Raw genomic sequence first — 22688 nt, 5'->3', positions numbered from 1 at the left:
TCTCATTTATCCCTCCCTCCCCTTGAAAGATATAGCCTCTAGTCTTAAATTTTACCTCAATTATTTTTCTAATCACTTATTTCCCCCATCTAACTAACACTAACATTGTATGTCTTACTGGGTGGTTGTGAGCCAAGTGACTTGAAAGCCTTAAAATATTATATAAAATGATCTAGTATTATTATCATTGAAATTTCTTTCATTGTTTCTCATTTTCCAAAATCTTCTCAAAACATCCCAGATGTAGGGCTACAAATAACCATGTCCACTCCATCAAACAGATGGAATTATTTAGAAAATCTGGAAGACAATTCTCCTTTGCAAACAAATAATATATCCAACTACAAGTTACGGAAGACTTTCCAGTCCAGTCTGATTTCCAAAAAAATCAAATAAATAAATAAGGTTTTATGTAGGAGAGGAAGAGGTTCTCTCTTTACTGCCTTAGTAAATCATAAAACACAAACTGAGTTCTCATTCATAGTAAGATATCTGAGTCCCCCAAAATCACAAGCCTTATTTTGCCTAACACATGTTGGAGTCATTCCCATGTCACCAAATAAAGTTCCCACCCAAGAGGCATTCTATTCAAGCAACTATCATTTTTCCCCTTTGGGTGTCTAGATATAGCAAAAAATAGAAAATCTCCTCAAACTGGTCATATAATCATTATATGTGGAGAAACCAATCCAAAAATTTCAATAGTAAATCTTTTCAGCTGACGTGCCTTTTTATTCAATGTTATAAAATGTTCCTTAGAGATTTTGCATATGGTAAGATAAAATTTCTTCTTTTAGCTGAATCCAGATACCAGAACACACAAATATCAGGAATTTTTTTCCTGCAATCTATTTTTTTTAATAGAAAGTGATAAATGGTAAAAGAAAAAAAATCAGGGATTTAGAAACAAATTCCAGCATGTATCTTGCAGAAACTACAGTTTCAGGCCAACAAAGGTGATAGCACACTGGATAGAGCACAGGACTAACTCAGGAAGTCCCAAATATTCTTCATACCCCTTCCTTAGTGGCATGACTGAGCCAAACTCTCTGTGTGTGACTCAGTTCCTTCAATTATAAAATGGATACAATAGTAACACCTAATTGGCAAACTTTAAAGCAATATATAAATACTAGCCATTATCACTATCAATATCTAAGGCAATAGTGTTGTACACCAAAGTCAAATATCAATAGAGGCCAATAAATCATACTTAAGCATCCCTGTGGCATTATGTTGACTTATTCTAAAATATAATTTCTATGTTTTGTTGTATTTTAATTTATTTTGTTATATATTTCTCAATTACATTTCAATCTAGTTTGGACCATACTCAGAAGGGTTGTGAAGCTCATGTGACTGACAACTCTGCCTGGAGGACCTAAATCCCTCCTCTCCCCCCCAAAAAAAGCAAAATACTCAACAACTCAACGATGCAAGGATATGAAATACTACAGGAAGTAACAATATTAGAAAGATTGTCAACAAGGATACAAACAAATTAACTAGACCATCTCATTCCCTAACCATTCCAACCAACTAAAGTAGCACTAGGGTCATGGATATAGACTAGGTACTTTGAGACAGGAAAAATTAGGTTCAAAGTGACTCTCAGATACTTAACTACACTTATTCCAAACTTGGTTCAAACCCTTATTTGCCCACCATAAAAGTTTGCTCTTCTCCCCAGTATCTTCCTTTTATGTCTTATCTTCCCCTATTGGACTATAAGCACAAAGGCAGAAACTCTTTTTCTTATTTGGATCACCAGCCCTTAGCACAATGCCTGGAACACAGCATGCAGTTAACAAATCTATTTAATTATTTATTTATTAGCTGATCTTCCCCTATTAAAATATGAACTCCTAGAAGAGCTTTTTATTGTCTTGCTTTTTGTTTGGCACATAGTAAGCCTTAGTCTATGGTTTATCTAGTATGATCCTAGCCACCTAAACCTGGCTCCACCTCAGTAACCAGATCTGTAAAATGAGAGAAGTTGGACTCAACAAACTCTAAGGTTCCTTCCAAATCTAAATCTCTGATCCTATAAAGGTTTTACCTGCTATATATATATACTAACTTACTGATAAGAGAAATTTGCACTTCTCTTTAAAAAAAAAATTTCACTTTAAGTAAAACCAATAAAGCATTTTGGAATTAATCAATGTTTATCAGAGGTTAAAACTCCTAGGAATTTAATTACCAATGAAATCTAAAATTGTTGCTATTTGGAAGATTTTGTCCTCTGTTCTAGGGTCCCCTTTGCTCTATTCAATCTTGAAACAAGATTTCTCCATTTTCCCCAATTGTGGATCAAACAACTGAATAAGCACAAGTCTCAATGTCATGTCTTCCCAAGCTTCTAGAGGGCACTGATATGATGAGAAAAACAAAAAAGGACCTAAAGCCAGAAAACTTCTGGGCAAGTTTAATTAGGTCCTACCGTCCTCAAGGAACTTGGCAGGGCCATACAAACTGAAATGGTTCTCCCTAAACTAGAGCTAAAGAAGTAATGAGACAAGACTTAGGAGCTTTAGAACCACAGGACCTGGTTGCCTGAGGCCATTTAATCCAGCACTTTCCATCTTCTAAATGAAAAATTTGCAGAGGTTGGGTAAATTACTTGCTTAAAAGTCACACAGACAGCATAGAAGAAAGTATCAGCATCATGTGGGAAAGTGAAGAATCTGTAGTAAGAAAACCTGAGTTCCAATCTCAACTCTTCTCACTTACTATCTATGTGGCCTGAAGCCAATCTTTATAACCACTCCAACCGTGGCTTCCTCAACTGAGAAATGATGTTAAGACAATATGAGTTCAGAGTCCTTTCCAGCTTTAACCTCAGTGGTCGTATTCTAGAATTTTTTGCTTTTTTTCCCCTCAATCTAGAATTTTTTTTTTTTTGCTTCTCCCCCCCCCCCCATTCTAGAATTTTATAGGGGAAAAAATGTCAACTCTTTTCCTTGCTTAATATCATGAGACAGATATAGAATAGGGTTTTAATAGTGATAGGTAATAATGGAAATGTCACAGTTCCCACATGAGAAAATTTCTGAGGCAGAAGCATCACTGAATCAATGAAAAGGAAACTTTATTTTTGCTGTCAACTTGATGATGTGGCAGAAATTTTATGTCTCCTACTACACCTCATATCCCCTCCTCTTTTGGCAATTTCAGAGTCCAACTTTAAGTCAAACATCTGGAAGTTTCACATATTTCCACATTTTCCACTTCAGTGGCATTATTATTTCCCCTTTAAAAGAATTTAGTAAATCTTTAAAAAGCATTAAACTTAAGGCTTGAGTAATTTTCCATTAAAGTGAGTTGCCACTATCCAGAGCTCACATTTTTTTTCTCATAATATTTTGTTTTAAAAAAATAATTTCAGGGTCTGGTGTTTCAAAATAATCTCCCACAATTTTCTATCTATAATATTTTGATATATTTACTGATATTTAGAAAAATCTTGAATCCCAAAATAAAAGGATGAGTGACGAATAGTGATACTATATAAAGTACAAAGTGAACTAAAAATAAAAAGTCATCATTCACATCACCACAGATTATACAAATCTAATTTCTGTCCAAGAAAATGAGCTTAAAAAATTAAACACACTCCTATAAAGTTTTAGTTTTTTCCCTTTTAGAGTCATGACAAATTGACTACATCGTAAATGACAAGAAAAGAAGTATTGTTGACATATTGATTATTATCCCTGAGTCAATTGTCCATGCTTGGACTATCAACTCATCACAGCTTAAACCAAAATTTATAATACACAAGAGAAAGAGTAATGAAGAAAAAATATGGCATAAAATTTGTAAAAATCTAATCTCAGATTATTAAAGCAATCTATTGGCTATGAAAAGTGAACAACAGAAATGACCCCAACACCCATCATTAAAATTTTAATCCAGAATTTAAAGCAACATAAATTAACTGCTACTACAAAAAAGCCTAAAAGCATTGGGGTTAGTAAATATCTAGGTTAACTTGTCAAACAGGGGGAAATGGCCACCAAAAATAACTTGGGATTAGAATATAAATTTCTCTAGCAAATCTTAGGAAAGAGGATGACATAACTACAAACAATAGTATCTCATAACAAAGACCAGTTTAAAGTAAACTTGGCCTAAAGAAAATTTGGCAGGATATATAACTCATCAAAATCATCCCAGGAATATTTATGAATTAAAAAGAAAAAAGATGACAGAATAAAAATGAAAAAGATTTGCAAAAAACACTTCAGCAACTCCAAAGAAGAGTAGGAATTAAAGAAATCCTCAAAGAATTTATGACAGGAAGGGAAGATGGTTGTATGGATGATGTATGATGAAGTTTCATAAGGATATGAGTAAGAGTTGGCCAATGAGCTGGCACCTAAAATGAAACAATGTAATGGAATTTTCTTGGACGATGTCAGAGTACAGGTGAGAAAATTAAAAGTGAATTTTCAAGCCAGTCACAAAGAACACCATGCTTACTTGGTATGTTTATTACAGAAGACTTGCTTTGGAGTAATTATGTTCCTCATATATTTAAGACATAAAGGGAAAATGTACTAACATTTCCAAACATCCTCATTCTATCACTATATGCTACTAGTCTGCGTTCCGAAAACTGAATATTTAGTAAAGACAATTTTGTACTTAATGAGACTTTGCCAACCTATCAATTCATGCATGCCAGTTAATCCCCCCCAATGCCACCATTTTATAATTACTACCACCCAGGGTTTTGAAGTATAACATAAGAGAAAGAACAATAGAAGCACCTTTTGAAGAAAACTACTACTACTAGTACAACTACTAGTCAATTATTTACCATCTGTATTTTATTACTTCAAACAAGTCTCTCTTAAATTTTCATATCTGGAAAATGAAGAAGTTAGACTAAAGGATATCTAAGTTTCTTCCAGTTCTAAATCCTATCAGTCCCCATCTATTTAATATATCTATCCAACACATCCAATAAGTCAAATCTTTGGATTCTAAAAACTATGTTTAGTAATACTATGAAACAATGTTTTTAGCTTTTCCATTTAATCCATGGTTAAAAGAATCATAGTTAACAAGCTAAAGAATATTTTATAAAAATCAATTTATTAACAAAAAGTCTCAAGTCACAGGATGTTAGTTATGATCACTTAGTCCAAAACTTCCAGATGAGGAAATGTCAGATTGTTAGTAAGTAGCAAAAGTAGGAGAACCCGGGTATTTTGATATGCAGAAGACCTTGTTTTAAGAGAACAGAAGTGGCAATAATAAATACAGTATTTATTTGAGACTTTTAAGGTTTGCAAAATGCTTTCCAGGAATCATCTCATTTGAGCTTCACAATAAATTCTGCTGAGTGGGTATTATAAATATTGTCATACCCCATTTTACAGGTAGAACATTTGTGACTTGTCCATTGTCACTTGCTGAACAATTTAGCAACTAAATGCATTACACAAACCACACTGCTTCCCCATTGATAAGTCAAGTTGGAGAAATAATTAGGAATCAGAGTACAGTGGGCAGAGAACCACTAAAAGTTTTGAACCCAGGTTCAAGTATGGAAATCAATAGTTTAAGAAAATCAACCTGTTTGTAATACAAAGAATGGATTAAGGAAAGAAGGAAGAATGATAGCAGGACTATCAAGGAGAAAACTAGTCATGCAAGATTATCATCCAAACATAGCAGGGTGATGTTCTAAATAACCCTCAAGGGAATGGAAAAAGTCAGCAATGTGAGATACCAAGGAGCACTCAGCAAAAATGTGAGGTCAGGCATGGGGAACCATTCAGGTTAAAATTTCAAACCCAGTTTAGATGAATGCCTGATAAGAAATAAGAAAATGGGTCAGAGATAGAGACCCAGACTTGGAACTGATCCATTTAAGGAAGATGTAATTTGGAAATCAACAGAATAAGAAGAGCTTGGATAAGAGATACTAAAAAAGGGAAAGGGACCTGTATGTGCCAAAATGTTTGTGGCAGCCCTGTTTGTAGTGGCCAGAAGCTGGAAAATGAATGGATGCCCATCAATTGGAGAATGGTTGAGTAAATTGTGGTATATGAATATTATGGAATATTATTGTTCTGTAAGAAATGACCAGCAGGACAATACAGAGAGGCTTGGAGAGACTTACATGAACTGATGCTGAGCGAAATGAGCAGAACCAGGAAATCATTATATATCTCAACAGCGATACTGTATGAGGATGTATTCTGATGGAAGTGGATTTCTTCAACAAAGACAAGATCTAACTTAGTTTCAATTGATCAAGGATAGACAGAAGCAGCTACACCCAAAGAAAGAACACTAGGAAATGAATGTAAACTGCTTGCATTTTTGTTCTTCTTCCCAGGTTATTTATACTTTCTAAAGCCAATTCTCCCTGGGCAACAAGAGAACTGTTCGGTTTTGCACACATATATTGTATCTAGGATATACTGCAACCTATTTAACATGTATAGGACTGCTTGCCATCTTTGGGGAGAGGGCGGAGGGAGGGAGGGGGAAAATCGGAACAGAAGTGAGTGCAAGGGATAATGTTGTAAAAAATTACCCTGGCATAGGTTCTGTCAATAAAAAGTTATTTAAAAAAGAAGAAGAAGAAGAAGAGCTTGGATGATAAAAGAAAAGAAAAATGAAAGTTCAAGAGACTGAGTCTTGACTCAATCAAGTCTTGACTTTTTCATTCATGAAAAACTTTCAGCTAATATGTCTCTAACACAGTGTCATTAGACAAAGTGTTCTGAGGAAAATCTAATCCACATTTATGGGTTAGGAGAAGAAAGAAATAATAAAAAGACACAGAAACAGCTGGAGAAAGAAAAGGCTTCTGAAACTCAAGAGAAGGAAAAGCTTCAAGTTAGGGAGGAGTATAGAGAAACATTGAGAGGAGGTCACAATCAAATAAAAATTAGCAAGTCTGCAAATCCAAAAATGAGGAAGGTTACTGGAGGCGAATGTCTTCTATAGTAGTGAGGACATAAGCCATCTTATAAATGGTTAAATAGATCAGGCAAAGTATAGAAAACAAAGACTATAAACTACTTCCCCCCCAGGTATTAATGGAAGATTAATGATCATCTTAGATTTACAATTAATTTTACTTTACAATTTTAAAAGCATTTTCATACATATCAGCCCATTTGATTATTATAGCAGTCCAGTGAAATAATCAGGGCTAATATTGTTGTTCCCATTTCACAGACAATGAAAAACTGAGATTCAAAGGAGCTATGGGATCTGTCAAAGTTTAAAAAGCAAATTCATTGAGGACCTGCAATTCCCAGTCCAATGTTCTTCCCACTGGGGTCAAACAAATCAATTCTTCAGGATAAACTGCTCTGGGCAAAATGCTCTAAATCACTATTGATTAGAGAAATGCAAATTAAGACAAGTCTGATGTACCACATCAGAGGTAATACAACATACCTCTCAGATTGGCTAAGATGACAGAAAAAGATAATGATAAATGTTGGAAGGGGTGTGGGAAAACGAATACATTATTGATGGAGTTGTGAATTGATCCCAACCACTCTGGAGAACAATATGCCCAAAGGGCTATCAAACTGTGATACTCTTTGATCCAACAGTGTCTCTGTCTATTGGGTCTGTATCCCAAAAAGATCATAAAGAAAGGGAAAGGACTCACGCGGACAAAAATGTTTGTGGCAATCCTTTTTGTAGTGGCAAGGAACTGGAAACTGAGTGAATGCCCATCAGTTGGAGAATGGCTGATTATGGTATATGAATGTAAGGAGATATTGTTCCATAAGAAACAATCCCCAGGATGATTTCAGAGAAGTCTGGAGAGAATTTATATGAACTGATGTTAAGTTAAATGAGCAGAACCAGGAGATCATTGTACACAACAACAAGAAGATTATACAATGATCAATGGACTTGAATCTTTTCAACAATGAGATGATTCAGGCTAGTTCCAATGGTCTTGTGATGGAGACAGCCATCTGCATACAAAGAGAGGGTACTGAATGTGGATTGTAACATAGTATTTTCACCTTTTTGTTGTTTGCTTGCTTGTTTTTCTCTCAATTTATTTTCCTTTTTGATCTAATTTTTCTTGTGCAGCATGACAAATGTGGAAATAGGTATAGAATAATTACACATGCTTAACATATATTGGATTAGGTGACATCTAGGAAAGTGGGTGGGGGAAAGGAGGGAAAAAATTTGGAATACAAAGTTTTGCAAGGGTCAGTGTTGAAAATTATGCACATATTTTTAAAATAAAAAGCATTAATTAAAAAAAAGATAAACTTATCTGAGCACATTTTCAGACAGGAAGTAGAAGGGGAAGAAGGGGAACAATTCACAAGATCCTAGAGAGTACAAGGAAGCATAAGTGGAGGGATCAAGTGGAAATGAAGAGCACTTTCAATCCATTATCAATTTAATTATGTCAATATAATCCATTATCAATCAATTAAATCAATAAATATTTATTAAGTGCTTACGATGTGCCTTTAAGCACTAGGGATACAAAAAGAGGCAAAAGTCAGTCCCTGTCTTCAAGGAGTTTATAATTTACAACAATATCAATATCTATACATCTATATTGCTAAATAATTTTCAATGGAAATCTCTATCACTCAGAATCAGTTTAACTTCTTCAAAATGAATTAATGGAAAATGAATGCCAAAACCAACATAATTAATTTAATTATTCATTAATTTTTAATCATTCTGCATTTGTGAAGTTTAAATTTTTATACCAGAATCAAATGCCAAAAAAGTAATAAGAAATCTGTCTATTAATTGAACCTTTTAATCACAATACATGTATTCTACCTTCCAAACCAAACTATTTGTTGTCCTACATATGTAGCCCATCTCTGTCTATAGCAATCCTACCTATCCTTCAAGGACCACCTCAGTCAATCAACCTTAATTATTAAGCACTTACTATGTACAGTGTGCTAAGTGCTAGAAATTCAAATTAAGTAAAAAACAAGGTCCCAATCTTCAAAGAGTTCACAAACTAAAGGGAAATTCTCATTCAAATGCCAACACCTTCAACAAGGATTCCCTAAACTCCCAAGTTGAAAAGAATGTTTTTTCACCTACCATCCTATAAGGAACATGTTCCGCTCCTTCCCAATCTAATCTCCCATCTAATTTATTTTAATATTTCCACTAGTATAAATATAGGTACTTAATAAATGTTTCTTTGAATTAACACAAATTTTTTAAAAATGCTTTGGTGAAACTTCAAAAACAAGTGATCAGACAAATCGCTTACTTCATTAAATTATTTCAAATTTTGATCATAAGAGTGGAACTAATACATGTACACACTATTTAAGATTGTTTAAGATACTAGTATTTCCCCAAATTTAGACTAAAACACTTGCAATTCCCATCCTAAATAAAGACTGTTTAAGATACTTGCATTTTCTCCCTAAATTAGGACTGTTTGATGTTTGCATTTCCCACCTAAATAAAGACTGTTTAAGAATTCATATTTCTCCCCTTTATACTTCCAGATATAAGTAAATCTCCCACCCTTCAGGGGGGAACTTCAAGTAAAGACTCAAAAATTCATTTGTGAAAAACTTTCAGCTGATCTGTCTCTAATACAGTGTCATTAGACAAAGTGTTCTGAGGAAAATCTAAACACAAACAATAGCTGGATTCTAAGCACAGACTTTTATTTTTCATTTTGAAGCAAGACTTTTTGGTTTTCAATTATTATTACATTGGTCATAGATGAACTTTCAGGGTTATACCACTTTTTTTTAAAAAACTCATTTCACTGACTAAATGGCATTCAAACATTTAACAAACCATGGCATCCAAGTTACTTGTATGACAATTAGCACTCTATAATATCTATTATTTTAGTAAATATAAAATATTTCAAGATGCAAGGATCAGAGCACAGATTTATAGTTTTCTAGTTCAACCTTCTCTTTTTACAGATGTAGAGACTGTGTAGGGAAGAGTTCTCCCTACTGGTAAGAAATGAGCAAATACCTAACAAATAACACCTTACAATTTTGACCCCACAGAAAAGACAAGGATGAAATTAGTGAACAGAGAAGAACTATGGAAGCAAAATGCTAAATACACTGTCTGCCTACTACAATTGCATAATTGCTTCTTTTCTTCTAAGGTAATATTCAGAGAGGAATGAAAAAAATTTAAAAATCACAGATAAAGAAGGCATCAGTAAAACATTTTTAAATAAAAGCATCAAGATTTAACAAATAAAGAGTCTTACATACACCAGGTCAACCTGCCAGTTTCCATGTGGCCATATACTTAGATATACACACTTAGCTGTGTGACTAGCCCTATTTGCCTCAATTTCCACAATTGCAAAATGATCTAGAGAAGGAAATGGCAAGCTACTCTAGTATCTCTGCTAAGAAAACCCCAAAAAGGGGTCACAAAGAGACACGACTGAAACTACTAAACATAACAAGTAACAGACAACAGATAGGAGAGACTCCTATCCCTGGCGCCCGCTCAGCAGGTTTTCAAATTAAGAATGTAATGAAACATGAGAGCTGAAAATGAGTTAACTTCAATTAAAAGAAAAGTGGCCAGAAATTTGAGCCACATCTGTACTACACATGCAGGTTTATAAATCAACCTCTTTACTGCAGACTTTAATACACCTAGGAATATCTTCCATACCTTTATTTTTCTAGTTGAAAAAATGGGGAAAATAAAAGGAAAGCAACCACATTTACCATCTCTGAACAATTTAAAGCACATAAAGTTAATCTTAAAAAAGTAAGATAAGGAGTTTACTGATATGCTTATTGATTATTCAAAAGTACTTTCATTAATTTTGTGTATGTACTCAAGATTTTTTCTTTCTATAACATGCCAACCACACAAGAGCAGTCTAAAAAAAAACAATTTTAGCACTTCCTATGGTAACCTTTCCCGATGCTTTATTTCTTCCACTATATTATTAATAAAAAGCTTTTTTAAAAAATAAGAATTTTTTTGGATTTATACTTGCATTCATACTACAAGATTTTGGAACAGTTAGAAAAGATGGAAGATCATCAGGACGCAAAGGAACTCCAAGTCTAAGGACAAAAATGAAACACAGTTGAATGTTTATGCCACTGTCCCATTTCCTTTTTCTTATGGAAGTGAATGCATTGTTTCCTAATAATGACTTCTTCCTAGTTTCACTAATAACTGCTAGCATTAATATAGCACCTACTATGCGCTAAGCACGGTGGTAAGCACTTACAAATATTATTCTTATTTGATCCTCACAACTACCTCTGAAATAGCTGCCATTATTATCCCCATTTCACAGTTGAGGAAACTGAGGCACACAAAGATTAAGTGATGTCAGGCAGCTGGTTAAGTCTCTTAGGTGGGATTTGAATTCTTCTTGAGTCCAGGATTGACACTCTATCTTCTGTGCCTCTACAGAATGCTCTATACTGCCACCAGCAGATTGATCATTAGGTGATATATCAATCAATGAATAAACATTTATTAGGTGCCTACTATGTGCCAGGCACTTTACTACATACTTTAAAGTCATACTAAGTGATAAATTCTTTCCCTTACAGGCAGTCAATAAATACTTACCAAGCATCTACTAGGTACCAGGCACTATGATATTATCTTCTTTCATTGAATTTTATAAGTTATCAATTTTGTACAAATTTTATAAGACAACATTGTACATGATCACCCCATATACTCTGAAACCTAAGAAGTAAGGGTTTGTGTTTATGCAAAGACAGCACAAATATCATTAAGACAATTAATAAAAGTCTCCAAACTGGGAAACCCTTGCTGTACCCACCTTCTTAACTAAAAGATGTACCAGCTGTAAGAGCAATCAGACTTTGACGGCACTGCAACTTCCCAAAGCTCAGCAAGCATCCACTTTTTTCCTCTCAGAAAAGCAAAGATTGGGGAATTCCATTATCTACCAAGTAAGTGTGAATTGTAAGAAAAAGAAGGCTGATGGATCTAAAGGTAGAAGCCCCAGTCTCATTTCCATCCCTATGCTGGCTCTGTGTCCCTGAGGCAAGAAAGAATTTTTCACTATTTAGTTGAAATTACAAAAAAAACAAACAAACAACAACAAAAAAAACCAGACCTTTCTACACTGTAGACAACAGCAAACAGAAAAAAAAGAAACAAAATGATATTTTCATTCATATCTTTTTGATGCCTTAACCAAAGAAAGGAGAGAAATGCCAAAAAAAAAAAAAAATTCAAATATAGCCTCAGATACTTCTTAATTCTGCCTCGATTTCCTCATCTGTAAGAGAGGGGAAATAACAGCACTTACCTCATAAGATTATTAGTGATGATCAAATGAGATGTGTCAAGAATTGTGCAAACCTTAAAGTATTATATACTTAGCTATCATTCTAAAGTTGTCTTCATCATGACATGAAGAGGGTCCCCGAGTCCCCAGCAGCTCTACTAATAGAAGTATAAGCGCATTTAGGGTAGATAGAACAAACTAGAAAAGTCCTGCAAAGGGGTGTGTGTCTCTTAGAGGCCTGGTCTTGTTAGCTTTATCTGTTTCATCACCAAAAGGTGGCACTTTTGCATACTGCAATTTAATGGGATGGAAGAAATAGAGGTGCAACAACTCATTTACATGATTAATTTAACTAGTGTAGCAGGCATTCAGTCTAGATTGGTGGAAAAAATGATAGAATCAGGATCTTTTGAAATGGAGGGTATAGGATATGGGAGGAAGTAGCAATGCTATACTCATTAATACATTTCATCTGAACACTAAAGCATATTATAAATCAAAGGTTTAGACAACACAAAACAGATCGAACAACAACTAATATATGAATGAAACTTACTAAAGAGAAGAAAACACAAGGTTCTGGGTTTTTTTGTACTTTCGACTATGAAAAATTCTTTCTTGCCTCAAGACTAATGGAACAATTTTAGTTAAAACACACTCTTAACCGAGATAAAGGTCTGGAATGCAATGCTCATGTGTCCAACCTTCTTTATAGATATGACCATTATAATAAACATTTCCCTCATTTCCCACTATAATTTGACCTAGTTCTAGACACATTAACTATAACAAAAAAAAGTAAAAGAACAAAATGAAGATACAGATATTAGCAGAGGAGACAAAATTATTCCTATTTATAGATGACAGGATAGCATATGAAGAAAACTCTAGAGAAATCAGAGAAAAAAGCTATTTGAGACAATTAAAATACTTAGTAAGTTAGCAGACTACTAAAAAAAATCCACAAAACTTATCAGCATTTCTATGCAGTATTTTTAAAAGCCCTAAGCAGAAATTACAAAAAAGGAATTCAATCAAAATAACTAAAAAAATGCAAAACAACAATGCTACCAAGGATTATAACCTATTTAGATACCCATGTAATAACTATACAAAACATTTTACAGAAACAAAGAAAGATAAATAATTGAAAAGATATTCACCATTCATGGTTGGGCCATGTAAAAAAATAAAAATGATTTCCTCATAACATATATTTAGACAAATGACAGAAGCGAAACTTTATAGAATTAAACAAAACAACAAAATCCTTTTCTAAGAAAAAAAGGTCTAGAATCTTAAAAGAGAAATAAAAAGTATAACTGAAAGGTCATTAAGATAATCATTCCTAAAACTAGATTATAAAGTAGAAATCTTTAAAAGTGATTTAGCACTGGTTAGATGCAGATTGATGAAAGAGAAAAGATAAGCAAATGACAGAAACATTGAGATGTGTTTGATAAATCTGAGGAAATAAATTAATAGGGGAACGATTCCTTTGATAACACCATGAAAATTTAAGTTTGGCAGAAATTAAGGTTATACTAACATTCTACACCACATACTAGAAGCTTAAAATGGATATGAAAACTAAATATAAAGAATAACAACAATAAAAAAAAATTAAGAGAACAGAAGTGGGTGCTTTTTATAACAATTAGAGAAATGTTTCTTATTCAAACACCAGTTAGAGGAATTATAAAAGACAAAATAGACAATTGTTCATTACACAAAATTAAAAAAAAAACTTCTGCACACAAAAATCAATGAAGACAAAATCAATTGCTGAATGGAAAAAAAATTTTGCATGAAGTATCAATGACTAAAATCAGCCATCCAAGATGTATATATGTGGTATCAGTTCTCTTTTAAAGGAGCCATTCTCCAAAAGGCAAGTGATCAAAAAAAATAAAACATTATCAAAATAAGAGTTGCAAATGATAAACAACCATATGGAAAACTGTTCCAAACTGAAGATGAAGTAGCATTGTACAAGTTTTCCTCAAAAAAAATGAAATAAAAAAGTTAAAAGATTTTATTGTCTAGGACAAGGAGAGCAGCTATGATGAAATTTTAAAACTCCTGTAGCAAGAAAAGCAGAAACATTACTATGAGGGCAAACTAAAGCACTTCATCCAGTATGATCTAGTCCTGAAACAAATGAAAGCAAGAAACTACATGGGTATATATGATCCAACAATGGTTCAAGGAACAAGGAAGAGATTGTGCAGTTCCTTAATTGAGAGAAAAGACAACAAAGAGTGATGATAACCTGGGCTCTTCAATTTACATCTATAACAGACACAGCAAAAGTCTTCAAAGTACAGAGAAGTCTAATACTGGTCATTGACATGATACCAAGGGGAGAATATTTTTTTTATTTTTTATTATTATTACCATTTACTATGAAACCCTACAAATTAATACTCAATTTCCTCTGAGTTTTCTATTTCAGATATACCAGTTTCTTCACTTGAAAAATAAGGGAATTGGACCAGATGACAAGGCCCCTTCCAGCTCTATATTCCTCAAATGTAAAGGGTAACAAAAGATGTAACAAACTAGTCAGAGTTTTTCAAGACATTCAATTAACATTTTTTCTATACCCTGAGTAAAGAGAAGATTATCCTCAAAGAAGTAACATTTTAAAACAATATTCAAAAGGCTAGAAACAGAAGTAAAACTCTTCCCCTCATAGTTTTTATTCATTGTGCCTTTATTAATGATAAAAGCAACAAGTTATAAATACAATTTTGCACATCAAATCATTTCATTCTTATCTATAATATAACAAGGGCTTGGGTGTATTTAATAATAAGATTGCAAGAATAATTATCTAACATCTTCCTTTAGAACATGCAAGACAGTATTCTAGATAGGATTATTTGAACCAAGAACAAAAATTTCTGCCATATGCATGCTATTGATGGATGGCCCACAAAAGTAGAGAAAACTTGAAAAGTGGCATCAATCATGTCATATAAATCAAAAATTCCCTAATATTCTATAAAACTTACACACACACATACATACACACAATTGAAAATAAGGGCAATATTTAACAAAGCACATTTATTTATGTTTTAAAACTTTTATGTTACAAACACTACAAAGCACAGGCAAAGAAAGGCTATTTTTAATAAGTATATTATCTAAAATCCTAAGAGTCAACATCATTTGTAATGGGGCAACTTTGGTTGGTTTTATTGAAATGCTTTTTTTTTTCTTCTTTACAAATGACTCTATTTGGAAATAAAAAATGATGGAGAAAATTGCCATTTCAAGTCACAGCAATTCTGCTTCTACATAAAAAATAAAAATGTTCAATAAATGTTAGTTTTCAGCAGATTGACAGGGCAATTATTTTAAAACACACCCAACTGGATTTGCTCCTGAGGCCAGTCCAATTAATTTCAATCAAAGTTATCAATCATTACATTCACCATACCAATTACAATCACCATTCACCAATAAAGTTTCACCTAAGGACAAATTTGGAATTCAGTATAACTGAAAATTTGGTAGAGTAGCCAGTGACAAAAATAACATTTAATAGGAATAAATATAATTATAAAAGAAAATTAACTGCAAATACAATTAATTAAAACAGCCTAATGAGAACAGAGACCTCAAAATCAAGAAGTCTGGCCAACTATAACTAATTATAACAACAATTAGAGGAATATCTCCCTGGGCTTCAGTTTTTTTCATCCATAAAAAATTAACACACTAGATGACTTCCAAACTTTTTTCAGCTCTGAGATCTTGAAACTTTGGAAAACAACTGTTTCCATCTGGAAGAAGACCTAAGGATATTAGTGAAATCTAAAACTAAATTAATTTGGGGGTAGCTAGGTGGTACAGTAGATAAAATACTGAGTCTGTAGTTATGAAAATTCATCTCCCTGAGTTTAAATTTGTCCTCAGATGCTTACTGATTGGGTGAACCTGAACAAGTCACTTAACGATATTTGCCTCAGTTTGCTCAACTGTAAAATGAACTGGAGAAAGAAATGGCCAGAAAACCCCAAATGGGATCACGAAGTATTGGGAGATGACTAAAACTGACTGAAAAACAATAAAGATATAATTAATCATAGAAGTATCCTTCTGGAAGAGGTTAACATACAAGAAGTGAAATCAAAATAACATATCTGACATAGGATGTTAGCAAAGTGAAAATGTGGACATTTCACTAAATATATCAAGTCCAAATTTAACCAATTCAACATGTTTGCTTTACTGAATTCAGCATTCAAACGGCAGATATGCATGTGTAAAGTTGGACTAGGTGTTAGGGAAACCAGATTTCAAATCCACCCTCAGAGACTTACTAGTTTAATGACCCTGAGCTAGTCACTTAATCTTTCACAAACTCAGATTCTTCATCTATAAAATAGGGATAATGTTAGCAGCTACCTCCCAAGGTTGTAGTAAGGATCAAATGAGTTCACATAAGTGTTTTGCAAATCTTAAAACATAAAATTATAATACTAGCTATTATTAATACATTCTTACTAGAGGCAAAACAGTAAAACGATTTTTTAAATGGAGTTTCAGACTTAGCAGAGTTTATAATCTAAAAAGAGAGATAAAACATGAATATAAATAACTATTGGAAGAAAAGAAAAAAAGAAGGATGGATGGATGGAAGGAAGGAAGGAAGGAAGGAAGGAAGGAAGGAAGGAAGGAAGGAAGGAAGGAAGGAAGGAAGGAAGGAAGGAAGGAAGGAAGGAAAGAAGGAAAGGCTAAATAAACCTTGAATGAAAATTTAAGGAGACTGAAATCACTTCCAAGGGGAAAAATCAGGGCCAGGGCTAATACCTGATGAAAAGAAGAATTAATAGGCAGAAGAAGTAAATATGAGAGATCTGGGGTAAGAAAATTTGGCATGGAATGCCAAGTTCACCTTGGACTTTGAGGGACATATGTAAGGTTCTCTTGCTTACTCACAATTTCCAGGTTGAAATTTTTTATTTAAAGTTGAGAAAGGATAGTAAAAACAAAACTCATTTAATATCTACTGACTATAGGCTCCAGCATAAATATTTGAGGTTTGTTTGTTTCTTTGGCTATTGTTGTTTTCATTGGTAAGGATAACCAGTGGCTATGCCCTTCTAAATCTAAAAAACAAACAAGGTCACTGAAAATAAGTTTCCAAATGAAAGGGTGGAAGACACATTTCCATTATCTTGAAATAAATAATAACTTTTTTTTTTTTTTTTAAGTAAAGCCAAATGCACTGTCTACGCTATAAAGGACAACTACAAACTATCTATTTTCTTTCCTTTTAAAAAACTGGAAATTCATTCACACTCACAAAGTTTCACAAACATTGCTTTTAAACAAGCTGCTTTAGTTCTAGGGTAAAGAAAATCTGCTCCTGTTTTCCCACTGTGGTGACAGAGCCCAAGTCAAACAATTAAAAAATACACAGTTCTTGGCTGTATGAAAAGACAAAAACCTGCATTCCTTAAGCTTTGTAGACCAATTTCATTCAGCCTTCTGAACAGAATGTCACAGATACATACTCTGTAGCTTTCAAGCCACAGTAACAGGATAGCAGTGATTTAAAGGGGAACCTGGTGTTACCCATAAGGATACGCAATATTACTAATTACAGAGTGATTTTACCAATAAATATTTTGGTTAGGGACTGCTTTGTCATCACTGCAAGCAAGTATTTTTAGTTGAAAGCAAGTGGTTGGGCAGTACACGTAGACATGATTCTGGTTTTTAAAAATCTATTTTTATATTCTGGTAATTTGGTAGTTTTCTGAACTCTCTTTCTTGAAAGCTGGTAATTTGGAAACAGCAAACCACAAGAATGTGAAAATGCAAAAACCCAAAGCCACCCTCATGTCCGGAAGCTAGGTCAAGGCTACCCTAAAAACTTTGTCTATCTTACCATGTTCTGTGGGTAATAAATAGTGGGGTCCATACATAATCAGTCTCATGAGAGTAAAAGTAATAAATGCTGACTGAAGTCAGGAAGAAAGGGGTAGCTAAATATTCTCTTTTTATAACTGCTAAGTTATTTCTTTGAGAAGGTCATTCAATATTCTTCTCCAACCCCTAATCTAAAAGCAGCAACTATTCATGGGGATGAAATTTTATGGATAATATCATTAAAGGGATTTGTGCATGTATATATACACAATGTCTATATGTATACCTATATCAACATGCACACATATCTATATATATATACATATATTTATATGCATATGCACATACACATAAACATACCTCTCCATACAACACATGCAAACAGATACAACACTACATCTTTAGCTTAAAATCAGCAATAGGTTTTATATGAACAAGCTTTTCTTTTGCTGAAATTCTCTCTTTAAGAGACCATGTTCCCACTTTCCCATTTGGTTCTTTTAAATTTTTTTTTAAACTAGCCTCAATTCTAACATAGATCTCAGAAGTTTTCTAAGCTGGTTACCCACCAGGACATTTTCCATTGAAAGTCTTTGCACACAGTGCTCTAACTACCAGGACTAGAGGTAAAGATTAAAGAGCCATTATGTCTAGGTCATTCTTAAAAAGGGGATGTTTTAGAAAGGAAAGAAACTGTCTTCCCCATTACTCCAAATGAGCAGTCTCTTGTTCTCTGCAGTCCTTCTGCACACAAGACCACTACTGACTTCAGTGGGAAATCTGCCCAAGAAGTGACTGTGAGCCTGGGTAGGATTAAATTAGTCCTAAATCCATTCCATTGTTCCAAGGTATTACAACATACATAGCTCTCTAATCAGGCCAAAAGAGTGACTGAGAATAGATATCAGAGAGATTTGCAAGGGTGGGGTCTCAAGTTGGTCTATAGGAGCAAAGCACAGAAAGGTGACAGTCTAGCTATTCAAATTGGTGTCAGACTTAAGAGTCTGATTGATGTGCTTGGTTGGCTCTTATCACAATTCAAGATTGCATTGCAATTCAGCCCCACCAGTAGCCCAAACAGCAGTCTAGTGATTTTGCCCAGAGAATAGGCTGAAAAGGGAAAGTGAATAGGATCTAGCAGTATTAGTTTCTCTGGACAATGTTTAAAGAATTAGAACTCTCATGTACAGAGTACTCAGTTTCCCCTCATGTGTCAAATTCATGAAAGCTGCTGTAGAACATAAGTACTGTTCGTTAATAATTCTTAGAATAAAATGGAAGACTCAGACAGCAAAATGGGAAGAAGGGACTAGAAAAAAAAAAAAGAGAGAGAGAGAAACAAGAAAGAAAAATAAAAGAAAATATTTAGGTAAGTAAGAAAAAAGGTTAAAAGAGTAGAAAGAGAGAGAGAGAGAGAGAGAGAGAGAGAGAGAGAGAGAGAGAGAGAGAGAGAGAGAAAGGAGAGGGGGGGAGGTAAGAGAAAGAGAGCTCTTACACTTTCTACAATGTTTAGAGTAAAAATTAAAAAAAAAAAAAAAAAGTTAGCTTGGAACTTTGGAGATCAGGCAGCCCAAATCAGCTCATTTCATACATGAGGTTTAATAACTGCCCAAGGTCACACAGACAGCTTTATGATAAATCTAGGACTAGAACTCAGGTTTTCCAATAAAGAGAAGCTGGTGCAATGGGAAAATCAACAGATGGAGTGGGGAGGGGGGGGGGGAAGGCCTATACATGCTCTCTTTTAAAGCACTCCCTTTTCCAATGGAAGTACTGCTGAAAACTAGGAAGTTATGATTGTTGCAAATACAAATGATGAAATCATTAAAGTTTCACACTCATGATAGTCCCCAAAATAATATCACTATTCTGTGCAAGAACTCTTATAAAAGATATAAAAAATTCTGACCTCAAGAAGAGGTCAGGCGGTTTGGGGAAGCATAATGATTTATGCCCCACCACAGTCAAATATCCCTGCTATTGGGAAACCAAGTAGAACTGCGGACAACATTTTTCCAATTTGGTATCCTGGGATTATTGGACTGAAAATAATCCACGAGGACTCAGACTGGTATAAAACTGCCCTTAAGTACATAAAGACTGAAAAGGATAAATTTAACAAATTTTTTTAAAAATTTAGATTATTGAAAATAATATAGAATTAGAATCAGATAGGAAAGCACCTCCTAACGAAAGTGAATCCCACAGACAGCTTTACTTGCCTATGGTTCTATGGCAGAATGAGAATTTGAACTCCACTCTTTTTACTCCAAATGAAGCAAACACTAATTGCTTCAATTTCAGAATTCCTACCGGACTACCTCAAGCCCAGACCTTCCAACGTCTTCCTAGCTGTTAACTTTAAAAAGCTTGCCATTATTAACCCTTTTGCTATCCCCTCTCCTCAAATAAGTCCGTCTTCTTTTATAACTCTCTTCCTAGGATGGGGATGCCTAAAAAACAAAATTTTTTTTCGTTTTAAATGTGTTCTTTTCTTCAACCTCTTTCCCCCATGCTGCTTCTAATCTCCATCCAAGGACTGAGGAAGAGTAAGAAGCCCCTGGCTATGTCTTAAGTGAGGGAGGGTCAAAGCAGTAAAGACTTCTAGCCAGGGAGGGGAGTCTGGGTCCGTCCCCTGGCTAGTAAGCTAGGGGAAGGCACGGGTGAAGGGTGGCAAACAGCTGCAGCTCCTGCTGCTATCTCTGCAGTATCTCTCCTCTTTTCTGTGATTCCCCTGGGCCCAAGCTTTAGAAGCCCCCCTTTCACTCACACATTTGTACACACAGAAAAGCGCATTTCCTTGAAGATCCACACATATACACGCAAGAGCCCCCTCTCCTGGCACACACACGCACATATACACACAAGAGCCCCCCTTTTTCCTTGCAAACGTGAGCCCCCAATCTCCTTGCACGCGCACAGAGGTGAGCCCACATACATATATCTTACGCAGTGGATTACACATCTAGCAAGGGGCTTTCGCGTATATGTGGGTGTGTGTGCAAAGAGGGAAGTTCTTGGTGTGCCTGTGCAAGGGTGCAGGGGGAGAGCGCTTACGTGTGCAGCCTGCCCTGTGCGGGAGATTTTTTTTTTTTTGGGGGGGGGAAAGGGTTGCAAGAAGATACAGATGTAATTCTTTGCCAACGCGGGGAGCACAGGAAGGAAGTTTCCCCTCCAAACGGGGAGAGAGAGAGAAAAGGGACAAAAAATGCGCACACACACAAAACGAGATCAAGTTGCTGGCTTCCCGAGCCTGGAGCTAGAGCGCGCAGGCAGGAGGGGCCGAGCTGGCGCCCCCCGCCCGCGCCCGGACCCGGGGCTGGGGCGCAGCGCACGTCCTCCCCCTGCTCCTCCCCCTGCTCCTCCTCCTCCCCTCCAGGACTCCGGGGCGCCCGCAGGCCCCCCTCAGTGCCCCGGCCCCGGTGCCCGCCGCGCGCGCCTGGCCGCCCCCGAGCTTCTGAAAGACGCGCGCCGCCAGCCCCCTCTGGAGGCTCCGGAGGAGCAGGCAAAGAGGGAGGGAGCGAGAGGAGCCGCAGCGGGGAAGGGAAGCGGGGGGCGGCTCCGGCCTGGAGCAACAGGGCTCGAGAACATCCCCCAGTCAGCCCCGCCGTCCCTCTCTCCGCCCCCCTCGGGGACCGTCCGGCCGCCGCAGCTTCCTGCCCGCGATCCCGTTCCCGGCCGCAGCGCGAGGGGAAATCAGAGCCCCCGGGCAAGCGAGCCACGAGTCGGCCCCGGCGCCGGCTCTTCCCTCCTTTCCCGGCCGCTTACCCCGCACGATGCCTGCCGGGAGCTGGCCCAGTCCCTGCGCCCCGAGTCGCCCGGCTCCGCCGCCCCGCTGCCTCTCCTTCTCCTTCCTCCTCCTCCTCCTCTCGGTCCTCCCACCCGCAGGTTTCAAATTGAAATTCCCTGGCTGGAGCCGTCAGGAGAGTCCGCGCTCGGCCCCGCCCTCCACAACAGTCCCGCCCCCTGCAGCGGAAACCCCTCCCGCTCCCCCAGCGCCAGCCCCTCCGGGACGCGCCGCTGGCACGGAAACCCGGAGCCAGGCTGAGCCCGAGCTCGGGGCTGCGTCCCCCCCCCCCCCTCCCCGGCCCGTTCCCCTCCGCGCAGAACGCCCTCCGTGGCGGTTCAAGGCTCTGCGATGCGCGGGCACAAACTTTTTTTCCCCGTTTCAAAAATCGCAGGCTTTCTAGAGCCGAAAAGGACCTTAGAATCAGCCCTCTCCTCACTCTACAGAGGAGTAAAACGAGCCTCGCAGAAAGGGAATGAGATGCTCACAATCTGAATCCGAGTCTCAGGGTACCAAAGGTATCCTTTCCACCGGTACTACAACTCCCTGGGATGTTCTTTTTTATAGGATACGCCCTTCTGGCCTTTTTTTTTTATTATTATTGCCCTTTATTTCTTCATCCTTCCAAAGCTGGAGTTATCTCCATTTCTCCTGATGCCCATTTCTATAACATTCAGCCTCCTGAGCTGCAGTTTCACCTCTTAAACAGGATGTCCACACCAGAATTCATGATCA

At 36.3% G+C, this 22688-nt stretch overlaps 1 protein-coding gene across 1 annotated transcript in view; it reads right to left on the bottom strand.

Annotated features, from left to right (window-relative positions):
• Positions 1-22064, bottom strand: part of EPB41L2 (erythrocyte membrane protein band 4.1 like 2) — a 281401-nt gene extending 259337 nt beyond the window's left edge. The window contains exon 1 of the mRNA XM_031964261.1: positions 21935-22064. The gene's annotated coding sequence lies outside the window, so the exon portion shown is untranslated. The remainder of the gene's footprint in view (positions 1-21934) is intronic.
• Between the last annotated feature and the right edge of the window lie 624 nt (positions 22065-22688).

Source organism: Sarcophilus harrisii, chromosome 4, assembly GCF_902635505.1.
Source record: "Sarcophilus harrisii chromosome 4, mSarHar1.11, whole genome shotgun sequence".
NCBI classification, from domain to species: Eukaryota; Metazoa; Chordata; class Mammalia; order Dasyuromorphia; family Dasyuridae; genus Sarcophilus; species Sarcophilus harrisii.
Note: the sequence above shows the minus strand (reverse complement) of the source record. Positions and strands in the feature narration are given on the sequence as shown.